Source organism: Notamacropus eugenii, chromosome 1, assembly GCF_028372415.1.
Source record: "Notamacropus eugenii isolate mMacEug1 chromosome 1, mMacEug1.pri_v2, whole genome shotgun sequence".
Taxonomy (NCBI): domain Eukaryota; kingdom Metazoa; phylum Chordata; class Mammalia; order Diprotodontia; family Macropodidae; genus Notamacropus; species Notamacropus eugenii.
The window spans coordinates 317,377,528-317,392,356 of record NC_092872.1 but is presented as its reverse complement, the minus strand read 5'-3'; positions in this window follow the sequence as shown (position 1 = coordinate 317,392,356).

Here is a 14,829-nt window from a genome sequence, read left to right as displayed (position 1 = left end):
GATGAATTGGAATGGGAACAAATAGTGCAGCGAGAACAACCAGAAGCCTATTGGAATATTCTTGGAGCTCAGTACTCTAATGGCAAGTAAAATAGGATCTTTTGCTGTTTCTGTTTTAGTAATATCAAGAAGAATCTTTAGCATAATCAAGAAGAAGGGTCTTTCCCGCCCATTGTGGAGCCTGGAAAGAATTGTAAGAAGGTTCATGCATTTTGTTAATGAGACACTGGTTCTCAAGGGATGTGATGCCTTCTGGCTCTAAAAAGTGTATGAAGACTCTGAGAGTGAGGTTTTATCTTAGGATTTAGTTTATGTAATAAGGTTTGAGTGCCAGAGGAGAACTCTGGAAAGCTGCTAAGGAGCCCCCCAGCTTTGAGAACCCAAATGTTGTGCTTCTCTCTCTGGTAAATATGGTCAGACAGTGGTACTTCTCTGTGAAATTCAGGCAGAAGAAGCCATGTATGTTGACTTTTTTATTTACCTCTATTTTCTTTGAATTTCAGAGGACTGATTCCCCTGAAGTAGGTGAATAATATATATATGCTTGTTTAAAGGATTGTTATGTGTGCTTGATTAAAGTGATTGTTAACCTCTCAAAACTTGCTTTCCTTTGATGAATGTAAATCTAAGAACCTGTGATAGCAGGCCTCCCTGTGTATGTCAGGGTGCTTACTATTACAAGTACTAGAATCCCTTGCTGGAAACACATGGACATTTATAGCAAATTGCTTTCCGTTATACTTGTATGTTCTCATAATTTCACCCCAAATGCTCTAATGTCCATAATCTTCCTTCAGTCCCTCCAATATTGACTATTCCATCTCTTGTCATCTTCGTCAGCATAAGATGAAATATCTGGTAAACCTTGATTTAAGGTTGTCCTATTATTAGTGATTTAAAACAGTCTTTCTTCTTATGGGAATAGTCTATAAATCTAAGATAACAAGGATTTATATTACATACAAAGATTTTTCTTTCCATTCAATCACTTTCTTATGTATGCCGCATTAAATTTGTTTTTGCTGAATCTTTTCAATGTCATTGAAATAAAATTACCTATTTCAAGTTTTGTAATTACCTCTATCTCTTCTTTTGTTTTAAGAATATAGTTTCTACAAAGAGCTGTGAAATTAGCATAAGTAAGTTCTCTTCCATTTAAAAAAAATACATACTCTTTAATACTGAGCTCACTTATCCTTTGTGGAATATGATATAAAATACTGTTCTAAGCCCAATTTCTGCCAGTTCTTATGCAATATGGAGTTTTTTCTAAGGAAATGGTATTTTCCTATTTATTGAATTCTGGGTTGTTAAATTCCATTTTTTCTGGTTGTCTGTTGTCTAGTTTATTCCATTGAACTATTTCTCTATTTTAAAGTTAACACTAGATGATTTTACTGATTGCTACTTTATTACATAACTTGAAACATCAAAGTATTTTACTCCTTTATTTTCAGTTTTTTGTTATCTATCTTAATAGTATAGATCTTTTGTTATTCTAAATAACTTTTATTAAATTTTGTATGCTACCCATTCATTTGACTTCTGCAGTACTAAACTTATAAACTAACTTTCAACATATTGTCATTTTTATGTTGTCATTGCACACTCATGTGCACTGAATATTTCTCCAGTGATTTAAGGTGTTTTTTATTTCTTTGAAGAAGACTTTATAGCTGAATCTATACCAGTTTCATTTTTTAACCTTTCTAGATTGATCTCCAAATAATTTCAGTATTTGTGTTTATTTTAGTGGGATTTCATTTTCTATAACTGACTATTGGAATATGTTATTAGTGCATAGAAATGCTATTGACTTTTATGGGTTCATTTGTGTGGCCTTCAACTTTGCTGAAGTTATTAATTTCCTCAATAATACCTCACTTTATTTCCTACTTTTCTGAATAAAACATTATGTCATTTACATTTCACAATAGCTTTATAATTTATTTGGCCTTTCTTCATACCTTTATTTTAGTCTTTTTTTTTCTATAGATAGAAATATATATGTCTAAAAACTGAGCTCAATAATACTGTGCAAAATGGGCATCCTTGATTTATTTCTATGTGTATTAGAAAATGTTCTAGTATTTCCTTATTGCATAAGAGGTTTGCTTTTGGTTTTAGGTATGTCTTTTTTATAAAAAGGCCTTTCTCTGAATATATTTCATAGAGTTGTCATGGTTTTGTAGTATTTTTCAATAATCTTTACCTTTTGAGATAACCAGGTCGTCTTGTATGTTTGTGTTTTTTTAATATTCACGACTTTGATATGTTAATTGTTTTTCTAATTTTGTAACATCCTTGCCTCTTTAGTATAAATTTAACCTGGCTATAAAGAATCATTTCGTGAATGAATTACTTCCATCTGTTTGAGAGGATATTACTTAATTTTTTTAATTCACATTGAGTAATAAAATTGGTAAACAAATGTCCATTTATGCTTGATTTTCCCGTAGCATTAAGACTATAGTTTTCTTAAAAATAGAGTCAGGTAGTGTGCTTTCCTGCTTCATTTTTACACCAATTTGTGTACTGATGGCATTAATTGTTCTTCAAAAGCTTATTAGAATTCTCATTTTCCTAGAATTTTTGGAATTCTCACGGGGATCAGGGGCCTGTCTCCACCACCATTTATTATTTCTGTTATAATTACTTCTATTTCTCAAATAATAAATGTCCATGGATAGATTGGGTCAAAACGATTAATCTGAAAACACTATCAAATTAATTTACTTATTTAGTGTTGTGCCTATAAAACTGATCAAAAATATTTTGCATACCTAATAAATCTTTAAAAAATTAATATGGAGGAACCCAAAGTAAAGAATATCATATTTAGTAATGAAAAACAATGGGAAAGATGGAGATTCATCAATACCTGATCTCAAATTGTACTTCAAAGCAGTAATTATCAAGATGATTTGGCACAAAAAGAAAAAAAGATCATGGAATAGATTGAATACAAATTTTCCTTAGAAAATTCTCTTCAGAAGCAAATGAATAGCATAGTATTTGATAAACTCAAAAACTCAAAAGTGGGAGGATTCATAATCTTATAATATCTTATGAGAAAAATTAGATAGTAATGTGGAGGAAATTAATGTCTTTCCTCTGACCCTTTCCTTTTCCCTTACAGGGTTTTATTTCACTTGGTAATCTTATCAATTTCTGTGGATTTGTTGATGATTCTTAAATCTCCTTATCTAAATTTATTTTCCATTTACAAGGTAGGTACTTTTTTTCATACAGTCTTTCTTATAAGAATATTATTACCTTAGGGATAGAGAATATGGGCTTTCCCCCCCTTTCTTCGTATCTCTAGAGCTTAGTAAAGTACTTGGCACAGCGTAAGCACTTAAAATATGATTGTAATGAAATCAATACTAATACAATACAAAATTGGTAGGTTGAATTTATTATGTACATTTAAAAATATACATTTTCAAATACATTCACAATTTTAATAAAATTATTTTTCTCATCTTTATGTATAGAAATGTCCGTGTTTATTATGCTGCTAAATAACAAAATGATTTAAGTTAAAATCCCGGAAAATAAGCATTTAGTAAGCTTACACTGTCTACTAGACATTGTTAGTAATTGGGCCTGTAAGGATAAACACTAAAAGTCTCTTTCCTGAAGGATCTCCCATTCTTGTGAAGAAAAAAATGACATATAAAAATCAAATGCAAAGCAATTTAGAATGGAAAGATCCCTAAATGGCTATCAGAAAAGTCGTTAGAAAGAAACATTTAATGTCAGCTTTAAGTGGAGGTTCCGTCCATCATTGTCTTCTTCCTAACTCTACTCTCTTCTTTTTCGTGACAGTACTCTGTCCTACTTCTTCTCCTCACTATCTGACAAATTACTTCTTAGTCTCTCTGACAAGATCTTTATTCAAATCGCACTCACTGCTCATGAGTGTCCCACAGGATTCTGTCCTGAGCCCTCTTTCCTTCAACTCCCATGGATTCAATTAAGACAAGGAAGTCAGAACCAAAGATAACTTGCAGTTCTGATACTCTAAACTTTAAAAGATATATAGAACGTTGACAGGGGCTAGGACCAGGAGAGGTTTATAGGACCTCCAACCAAGATCAAGCTTGCAATTGTGTGGTCTAGGTGAAATCTAAGGTCAGAACTTTGAAAAGCTCCAGCTAGTACGAATTCAAGCAATCTTTACCCTATATCAAACTGCTTAAGGTATACTTGCAGCAAGCAAATCTCCATTATGAGTCACTTGTGAGTTTTATTTTTTTTTTTTAAGAACTGGCAAATTAAACCAGAAAATTAATAGTTTAGCCAAAGAGAATACAAATCATGGCCAACCAAGGCCCCTTCAAATTATGCAGAATCTGGTCTTAACACAAAGTCCAAATTCAAGAAATCTGGAATCAAGAATATTTTTTAAAGACTCTCTTTATCAAGAGACAGAGAAACTGAAAACACCAACCTAGAAAAAAAGATAAAATCAAAATATCTAAAAAGAAATTCACAAGAGAAAACAGAACTTGGCCACAAGATGAGCAAAAATTCTTTTTTAAAATTATGTTAGTAGTATTAAAACGCTATGATAAAAGAAATAAGATCATTGAAGAAAAGAATAGGAAAAGAAATGGGAACTCTAGAAGAAAGATATGGAAGTGGAACTGACATTTTAGAACAAGAGAAGTAAAGCTCTGGACAAGCAATATGCCAAACACAAATAAATTGTTTTATCAAACAACCAAGAATAGGAAATCAAAGTGAAAAAAAACTAAGGATGGAGGAGGACAGAGCCAAGATGTCAGAATAAAAGTGGGAACTTCCCTGAACTCTCCCCCAAAGCCCTCCAAATACCTGTAAAAGTGACTCTAAATAAATTATAGAGCTACAGAACCCACAAAATGATAAATTTTGTAATTTGTGAAGCAAATCCTCAGCTCAAGACAACCCAGAAAGTAGATAGGAAGGATCCATTGCAGTGGGTAGGGAGTAGAGTGCACGTCAGCATGGGCCACAACAGCACAGACAGGCAGAAACAGGCCTGAGGAGACTTAATCAGTGACAGCTGTGGCAATTTCCATACTTCTCAACCCACAAATGCCAAAAACGTCAGTGGGAAAACTGAGTGGGACTTGGGAGAAAGAGGATCACAGTCAAGTCGGGTCCAGCTCCAACCCCAGGACAGTGGGGAATGGTGTTGGTGACTGTCAGCAGTGACCACAGCAGCAACAGTGGAAGAAAAGGTAACAGAGGCTGCTTCTGGAGTTCTGGGCCCACAGAGGGTAGAGGATTGAGAAGATGATACAAAAATCCCTGAAGCCTGGAACAGTACACCCACCCTCACCCCCACCCCCACTGAAAGCAGAGTCCTAACCTGACAAAGAATTAGAAAGTTAAGTATTGACTGGTAAAACGAACAAAGAGTGTAAAAAAAATTTCAGACCACAGAATCTTATTTTGGTGACAAAGAAGGTCAAAACATACAACTAGACAAAAACAACAAAGTCAAAGCTCTTGCATCCAAAGCCTCCAAGAAAAATATACATTTTTGAAGGCCATTGAAGAGCTCAAAATAGATCTTTAAAATCAAGTGAGACAAGTAGAGCAAAAATTGGGAAGAGAAATGAAAGTGATAGAAGAAACTCATGAAAAATGACTCAACAGTTGGCTAAAGGAGAGCCCAAAAATAATAAAGAAAATAACACTTTAAAAAACAGAATAACTCAAGTGACAAAAGAGGTCCAAAAAGTAGATGAGAAGAATGCCTTATAAAGCAGAATTAGCCAAATGAAAAGGAGGTCCAAAAGCTCACTGAAGAAAATAATTGCTTAAAAATTAGAATGGAGCAGATGGAAGCTAATGACTTTATGACAAACCAAGAAATGATAAAAAAAAAAAAAACTAAAAGAAGGAAAAAAATAGAAGACAATGTGAAATGTATCATTTGAAAAACCACTGACCTGGAAAATAGATCCAGGAGAGATGATTTTAAAATTATGGGACTACCTGAAAGGCATGATCAAAAAACTGTCTAGACATCATGGTTCAAGAAATTGTCAGGAAATATTTCCCTGATGTTCCAGAATCAGATGGTAGAATAGAAATGTTAAGAATTCACTGATTGCTTCTGGAAAGAGATACTAAAAGGAAAAATCCTAGGAATATCGAAGTCAAATTTCAGAGTTCCCAGATCAAGAAGAAAATATTACAAGCAATTTGAGTATTGTGGAAATACAATCAGGATAATACAAGAGCCAGCGACTTCTAAATAAGGAATCAGAGGGCTTGGAATATGATATTCAGGACATCAGATTAAAACCAAGAATCACTTACCCAGCAAAAGTGAGTGTAATCCTTCAAGGGGAAAAAGGAAATTTAATGAAATAGAGTACTTTCAAGTATTCTTGATAAAAAGACTAGAGGTGAATAGCAAATTTCACTTTCAAATACAAGAATCAAGAGAAACATGGAAAGCTAAACAGAAAGAGAAATCAAAAGAGACTTACTAAGGTTGAACTGTTCAGATTCCTATTTGGAGAGATGGTATTTGCAACTCAGGAGACCTTTCTCAGGATTAAGGTGGTTGGAGCACATAGATAGATAGATAGATAGATAGATAGATAGATAGATAGATAGATAGATAGATAGATAGATAGATAGGTAGGTAGGTAGGTAGGTAGGTAGGTAGGTAGGTAGGTAGGTAGGTAGATAGATGGCACCGAGTGAGTTGGAATAGAATGGAATAACAGCTAAAAATAAAATTGAGAGGTGAGAGAGGAATATTTTTGGAGGAGGAGAAAGGGGGAGATAGAATGAGATAAATTATCTCCCATAAAAGAGGAAAGAAAAATGCTTCATAATGGTGGGGAAGAGGTGGGAGGTGAAAAGGAATGAGTGAATCTTACTCTCATCAGATTTGGCTAAAGGAGGGAATAACATATGTGCTCAACTGAGTATCTTACCTTGCAGGAAAGTAGGGGAGAAGATGATAACGCGGGGGTGGGGGGGGACGATAGAAGGGAGGACAGATTGGGGGATTAGGAGAGGCAGTAGTCAGAAGGAAAAGCTTTTGAAAAAAAACAGGGTCAAAGTAGAAAATAGAATAATTAGGGAGCTGGATAGGATGGAGGGAAATATACTTAGTCTTTCACAACATGATTATTATGGAAGTATTTTGCATAACTACACATGTATAACCTATATGGAACTGCCTGCCTTCTTAATGAGGGTGGGTGGACAGGGAAGAAGAGAGAGATTTTGGAACTCAAAGTTTTAAAAACAAATGTTGAAAATTTGTTTTAACATACAACAGGGAAAGAAGATATACAGGCAATGGGATATAGAAATCTATATTGTCTTTCAAGAAAGTAAAAGGGAAGGAGATAATAGGCGGGATGATAAAAGGTAAGGAAGACTGGGGGAAAGAGTAATCAGAATGCATGTCTTCTTAGAGTGGGTAGGAGGGGAAAAATGGAGAGAAAATTTGGAACTCAAAATCTTGTGAAAATGAATGTTAAAAGCTAAAAATACATAAAACTTTTAAAATATTATTTTAAGAATGACTGTGAATGACTAAGTCATTCTGAGTATTAAAAATTGTGGGCAGGCACTTTTTGGAGGAAGAAATGACAGTTATAGATAGTCACATAAAAATACTTGAAATCATTATTGATTTTACAAATGAAATTTAAAATAATTTAGGAATACCATCTCACAACTGTCAGGTTGGCTACAATGATAGGAGATGTTGGAGGGGATACTGAAAAACTGGGAAATTAATTTATTGTTGGTGGAACTGTGAATTGATACAACCATTTGGTGAGCATTCTGTAATTTTGCCCAAAAAGTTGCAAAACTCAATACCCTTTTCCCAAACAATACTGCTATTAGGTCTGTTTCCCAAGTTGATCAGGGAAAAGGGATAAGAATCTTTATGTTCTAAAATATTGATGGCCACTCTCTTTGTGGTGGCAAAGAAATGGAAATGGAGGGCATTTTCATCAGCGGGTGAACGGCTGAATGAGTTGTGGTATATGACTATGATGGAATACTACTCTGATGTGGGAAATGATGAGCAAGCTGATTTTAGGAAAACGTGAAATAGTGAAGAGTGAAATGAGCAGAACCCAGACTCTTGTATACAGTAACAACAACATTGTTTGAAGAATAAATGACTAATATATTCTGAGTTATGTGACTAATCAAGTCAACTACAAAGGATCCATGCATGAAGATGTATCTACCTCCAGAGAAAGTACTGATAAATAGAACTATGTATTGTATAGTTCACATGTATGTGTCAAATGTTGCCCCTCTGTAGTGAAGAGTTGGGAGGGAGGGAGCGAAATAGCCGGGAACTCATATGTAGCAAAAATAAAATAAAACAGATTTTAAAATAATAAAAGAAAATATAAGATGTTTCATATCAAAAATAACAGACCTTTAAAAGAAACCAAGAAGAGATAATCTTCAGGCCATGTAGACTATATCAGGCTAAATACAGGGCCTGGGAGAATGCCTGTAATGTTTTAATAATCTTAAAAAGAAAGAATGGAAAAAGAATACAACGGTATGGTGGGAAAGGGAGAGGGAAATGAGATAAATGGTGCACAAACAGAAGTTTATAAAATTTGGAGGAATGAGTGGAAAGTAACTGGTAACAATGGAACTTCACTCTCATTTACACTGATTAAAAGAGGGAAAAATAAACACAGCTCAGTGCAAAAATATATTTCATCCAGTCAGCAAACAGGAAAGAAAGATGTTAAGGGAAAGAAATGGAATGAGCACTGTAGAGTAAGGGGGAGACTAGTCAGCAGCAAAGGAAACTCTTAAAGAGGGGGTGGGGAAACAATTTTTCAAAAAGGAAAACATAATAGGAGGGAACCTATTTAGCAATGTGAATAACTGTGAATGGTAGTGAAGTGATAGACTCCAAATGTAGAAAGACAAACATATTTTTGGATCCAGTACAGACTGGATCACAATAGTTCCCTGTTCAATCTCCATTTAATGTCTATATTTTGGACCCTCCTGGCTCAGAGTCAATGTCAATAGCAACTGTTTCTCTTTTGAACAGCAACCTTGAGGGTCTTCCCTTCACAGTTTCATATATGTGTGTGTTTGTGTGTACATATATGTGTTTGTGTATATATATACACATATGTACATATGTGTGTATGTATGTATGTATGTATGTATGTATATTTCTTACTGACTCACCAAGAAAGTGATCTACCTGTATACAATTTTCTGTTTGGTTGGGTTCACTTATTTGTGGCCCTGGAGAATAGCGTCTATTAATTTTCTTCCTTACTGCCTCATCAATGCCTGACTATTTGGAATTGCCATCCTCAAGTGATTGTGTAATAACAATAATAACTGCAGCAACCAAAACAATAAGAATAATTATTAGCATTTATATAGTACTTTAAGGTTTGTGAAACACTTTATAAATGGTATTTTACTTTATCCTCATGAAACTGTGGGAGTCAGGTATTATACAGATGAAGAAACACAGCACTAAGAGGCTTAGTGACTTGTCCAGGGTTACATAGTTAGTAGATATCTGAGGAAAGATTTGAACTCTTCTTTATTCTAGGTTCATAACTCTTTCTAATGTGCAACCTCCTTTTACAACTACTCAAATCTTATTTTTTTTCTGTCCACATTTTTATAGTTTTTTCTTCAGAGAAAATAAGCTTATTTTTGCCACATTTTGAGTTTTGATTTGTTCAAAAGATGTGGATCATGCAGCATGTTTCTTGGTATCTCTTTGTGCCTCAACAAAGTGTGTAATGAATGCTTGTTAACAGACAAATTACACGAAGGAGGTGAAGTGAAAAGGAAATGTAAGACCAATTGCTTTTGGTTTATTTAACAGTGAATCTGTTTTAAAACCCCTCACTGACTACACAAAAAGAGAATACAAGTGAAATATAATAGAAATGAGTATCAATAATTTATGACTATTTTCTAAAAGCCTATGATAAACCTACTAGTTCTAGGATAAATTAATAGCTATGTAAGAATTAAGAACATTTGTCATTTCAATATGAAGAAAAAGAAACTCCCCAAAATTATTTTATACAACTAGAAAAAATAATAACAAAATTCATCTGGAAAAATAAAAAGCCCAGAATTTCAAAGTAATTAATGAAAAAGATTGCAAGGGAAAGTAGCCTAGCAATAATAGATCTAAAATTGTAATATAAAGCAGCAATCAGCAAAACTACTTGCTACTTGCTAAGAAATATAGTGGTGGATCAGTAGAATAGGTTAGGTACACAAGACACAGATGTAAGTGATTATAGTAATGTTTAATAAACCCAAAGAGTCCATCTTCTGGGATAAGAACTCACTCTGAGAAAAACTGTTTAGAAAAGTGGAAAACAGATTGCAAAAACCAGTCATAGACCAACATCTTACACCATATACTAAGATTAAGTCAAAATGGGTACAACTATTCAGACATAAAAGTCAATACCATAAACCAATTAGAAGAGAAAGGAATATTTTGTTTGTCAGATCTATGGAAAATGGAAGTACTTATGACCAAACAAGAGATAAGGAACATTATGAAATGCAAAATGTGTAATTGTAATTACAATAAACTGAAAAAATTTTGCACAAAAAAAGCCAACGTAATCAAGATTAGAAAAGAAGCAGAAAACTGGGATACAATTTTTTATAGCCAGTATCTCTGATAAGGGCCTCATTTTTAAACCATATAGAACACTGAGACAAATTTATAAGAAGATAAGTCATTCCCTGATATCAAAATGGTCAAAGGATATGAAAAAGCAGTTTTCAGATGAAATTAAAGCTATCTATAGTTATATGGAAAAATGTTCTAAATCATTATTGATTAGAGAAATGAAAGTTAAATGAACATTGAGGTATCACACATGACAAAACAGAAAAAGGATTAACATTGGAGAAGATATTGGAAAATTGGAAAACTAATGCATTTTGGAATAATCCTCAAGGGCTATAAAAAGGAACATACTCTTTGATCCAGTAATACCACTTCTTGATGTGTATACCAAAGAAATCATAATAAAATGGGAAAAGGACCCTCATGTACAAAAATATTTATAGCATCTCTTTTTTGGTGTCCAGGAATTGCAAATTGAATGGATGCCCATCAGTTGGGGAATGACTGAACAAATTGTGGTTCTTGAATGCAATGGAATACTACTGTTCTGTAAGAAATGATGAGCAAGCAGACTTCAGAAAAACTTGGAAAGATATGCATTAATTTAAGCTGAGTGAAGTGAGCAGAGCCAAGAGAACATTCATTGTACACAATAACAGCAACATTGCACGATGTCCAAGTTTCATAGACTCAGCTCTTCTCAGCAATGCAGTGATTTAAGACAATTCCAAGTCTCCTGATGGATAATGCTCTCCACATCCAGAGACAGAACTATGTACTGAAGTATACTATCTTTTTCCTTTTCTTAGTTTTTTTTTCTTTTCTCAAGTTGCTTTCCCCTTTGCTTCTATTTTTTCTTTACAACTTGACTGATGCAGAAATATATTTACTATGATTATACATGCATGATCTATATCAGATTGCATGCTTTCTTGGGGAGGTGGGAGGGAAAGGAGAGGGAAAAATTAAAACTCAAAATTTTACAAAAGTGAATGTTGAAAAGCAAACATAAATAGATATAAAAAATCTAAAAATGGCACTTGAAGAAGATGAAGTGTGATTGACAGCCTTGGATAAATATCACGTTACACCAATATGAGGTAGATAATCCAGGTCAGTGAAATTCTATAATTTGTAAAAATAATGCAGATCTTTAAAAATCAGCTTCTACTTTTTATTTAGTGAGCATGAACTACTAGTGAAATATATTGTAAAATGCTCATTTTGTCACTGGTAGAAAATCATTTTTGTTGATTTTAATGAATAATTAAATTAACTATTAATTAAATCAATTAATATTATTTATTTCACAAATTAAATATTAATTGTATGTTATATTATCTATTCATTTTTACTACAAATTTAAATTTAATTAATCAATTGATAATTTGAAATTAATTATATTGTCATTTTATAGTAGCTACTGATAGGCATGATTTGGTTCCTTCATTTTGAAATAAATTGTAGGATAATTCAAAAATAAAATTTCTAATTGCAATATCCTCTCTAGTGTAACTTATTTAATATTTACCAAGAAACCATGACGATTTCACTGACTTAGAAAATTTAAATGAAAATACTAGATGAAATTGGCTATTTGTAGTGAGTTTTTCACTGTTAAGTTAGTAACTTATAAAGTTAGGTTATTAAGTGTTTTTTTCTGGAAGTATTCTATTTAGCTAATGTAAGCAGAAGTAAGATAAAATATTCACCTTATAGGAAGGAAAATAAATATTTGGTAAATTTATTAGATTTATAGATCTTAAACTACTAGCGCCTGTGTCAAATGAATATCCTAATTCTACTTTACAATAATATTTTTTAAAAAGTATAGACTGTGGTTTTAGTACCTCAACAAAGACTTATTCATGGCTTTTAATTTAGTCATCCATAAATTATTCTTCCTAAAGTTCAAGGCGACCAAGGTTGGCATGAAGCATTTTGGAAAACACATAAAAGAGTTATACATTGCAACAAACAGAGGGAAAAGAAAAGGTCAAAGAGAGCTATTTATGTTTCTCTTGTATGCTATTTTTGTTGATAATCTTCTAGCTCAATTTGTTTTCTTATTCATAAATACACCTTAATATCACATATACCATAGATTTACAAATGGAAGGATTTTTAGAGGTCATCTCCTAGATCCTCATTTTACAATTCAATAAACTGAGGCCCAAAGATGTGTGGTGATTTGTCCCGGGTCACACAGGTAGTAAATAGCAGAACTGGAAATTGAAATAAAGTTCTCTGATTCCATATCTAACATTCTTTGCACTAAACTACACTGCTGCATGGATAGAATGTGATATTATAACATATTTTGTCTACAATTATGGTTAATCTGTAGTATGAGTTCAATAAATTTACAATATTGACTTCAAAAAACTAATTGAGGGGCAAAGCCAAGATAACAGAGTAGAAGGACAGACCTACTTAGCTCTCCCCTCATAGCCCATAAAATATAAGTAAAAAATGACTCTAAACAAATTCTAGAGCAGCAGAAGCCACAAAATGAAGGAGTGAAACAGATTTCCAACCTAAGACATCCTGGAAAGATGACAGGAAAGGTCTATCCCACCAGGCTCAGAGCATAGCATAGCCCAGCCTTGGTTGCAGCATGGCACAGTCAGGACTGCAGCAGGCTTCAGAGCGTAGAACAAAGACAATAGGTGTGGTCCCAGATTTCTCAACCCAGAAGTACCAAAGACAGTTTCAAAGGTCAGTGAGAAAACTTTTTCACCTGTATGACAAGGGAGTTGGGTCCAGGCCTTAGTTCAGGGTCCAGGGCAACAGCAGCCACTGTGGCACAGCATGCATTCCTGGAGCCATCTACCTAAAGACCCTGGGGAAATTGTGCAGCTGATCTAGATCTCAGCTCTGAGTGGAGGCCGTGTGGTGAGGAAGAGTGCTGGTGTGATGGAGTTAGTGGAAGCTCTGGAGAGTGAATCCTACTGGAAGGTCCTGGGCAGAAAAGTTTGCAGTTGCTTCCAGACCAGAGCGCAGACCAGCAGAGGAGTAAGCTCCTCTGCCTTGAATATGCCAACTTGAAGTAACTGAGAATTTACAGGGTCCCTAGAATATACCCTTCACTTGACAAAGTACTCAAAAGTCAAGTAACACGCTGGGAAAATGTCCTAAAAGGGGAAAAAATAAGAATATAGAAGGTTAATTTCTTCATGAACAGGTATTTTTTTCCTCCCTTTCTGATGAGGAAGAACAATGTATACCATCCTAGGAAGACCTAAAAGTCAAGGCTTCTGCATCAAAAACCTCCAAAAAACATCTCCAATGGTCTCAAGACATGGAAGAGCTAAAAAAAGGATTTTGAAAATCAAGTAAGACAGGTGGAGGAAAAATTGAGAAGAGAAATGTGAGTGATGCAAGAAAATCATGAAAAGCAAGTTAACTTGCTAAAGGGACTCAAAAAAATGCTGAAGAAAATAACACGTTTAAAAATAGACTAATCAAATGGAAAGCCAATGACAAGAAGAATGCTTTAAAAAGGAAAATTAGCCCAATGGAAAAGGAGGTTCAAAAGCTTACTGAAGAAAATAGTACTTTAAAAACTAGAATAGAGCAGATGGAAGCTAATGACTTTATGAGAAATCAAGAAATTACAAAAAATAAAAACCCAAAAGAATGAAAAAATAGAATACAACGTGAAATATCTCATTGGAAAAACAACTAGCCTGGAAAATAGATTCAGGACAAGCAATTTAAAAATTATAGGACTATCTAAAAGCCATGATCAAAAAAGAGCCCTAGACATCATTTTTCATGAAATTGTTCAGGAAAACTGCCCTCATGTTCTAGAACCAGAGAATAAAATAAACATTGAACAAATCCACAGATCATCTCTTGAAAGAGATTCAAAAAGAAAAACTTCTAGGAATATTGAAACCAAATTCACAGGTCAAGGAGAAAATATTGCAAGCACCCAGAATGAAACAATTCAAGTACTGTGGGAATACTATCAGGATAACACAAGATTTAGCACCTTCTATGTTAAGGGATCAAAGGGCTTGGAAAAATGATATTCCAGAAGTCAAAGGAACTAGGAACAAAACCAAGAATCACCTACTCAGCAAAAATGAGTATAACACTTCAGGGGAAAAGTGGTCATTCATATGAAATAAAGGACTTCCAAGCATTGTTTATGAAAAGACCAAAGCTGAATAGAAAAT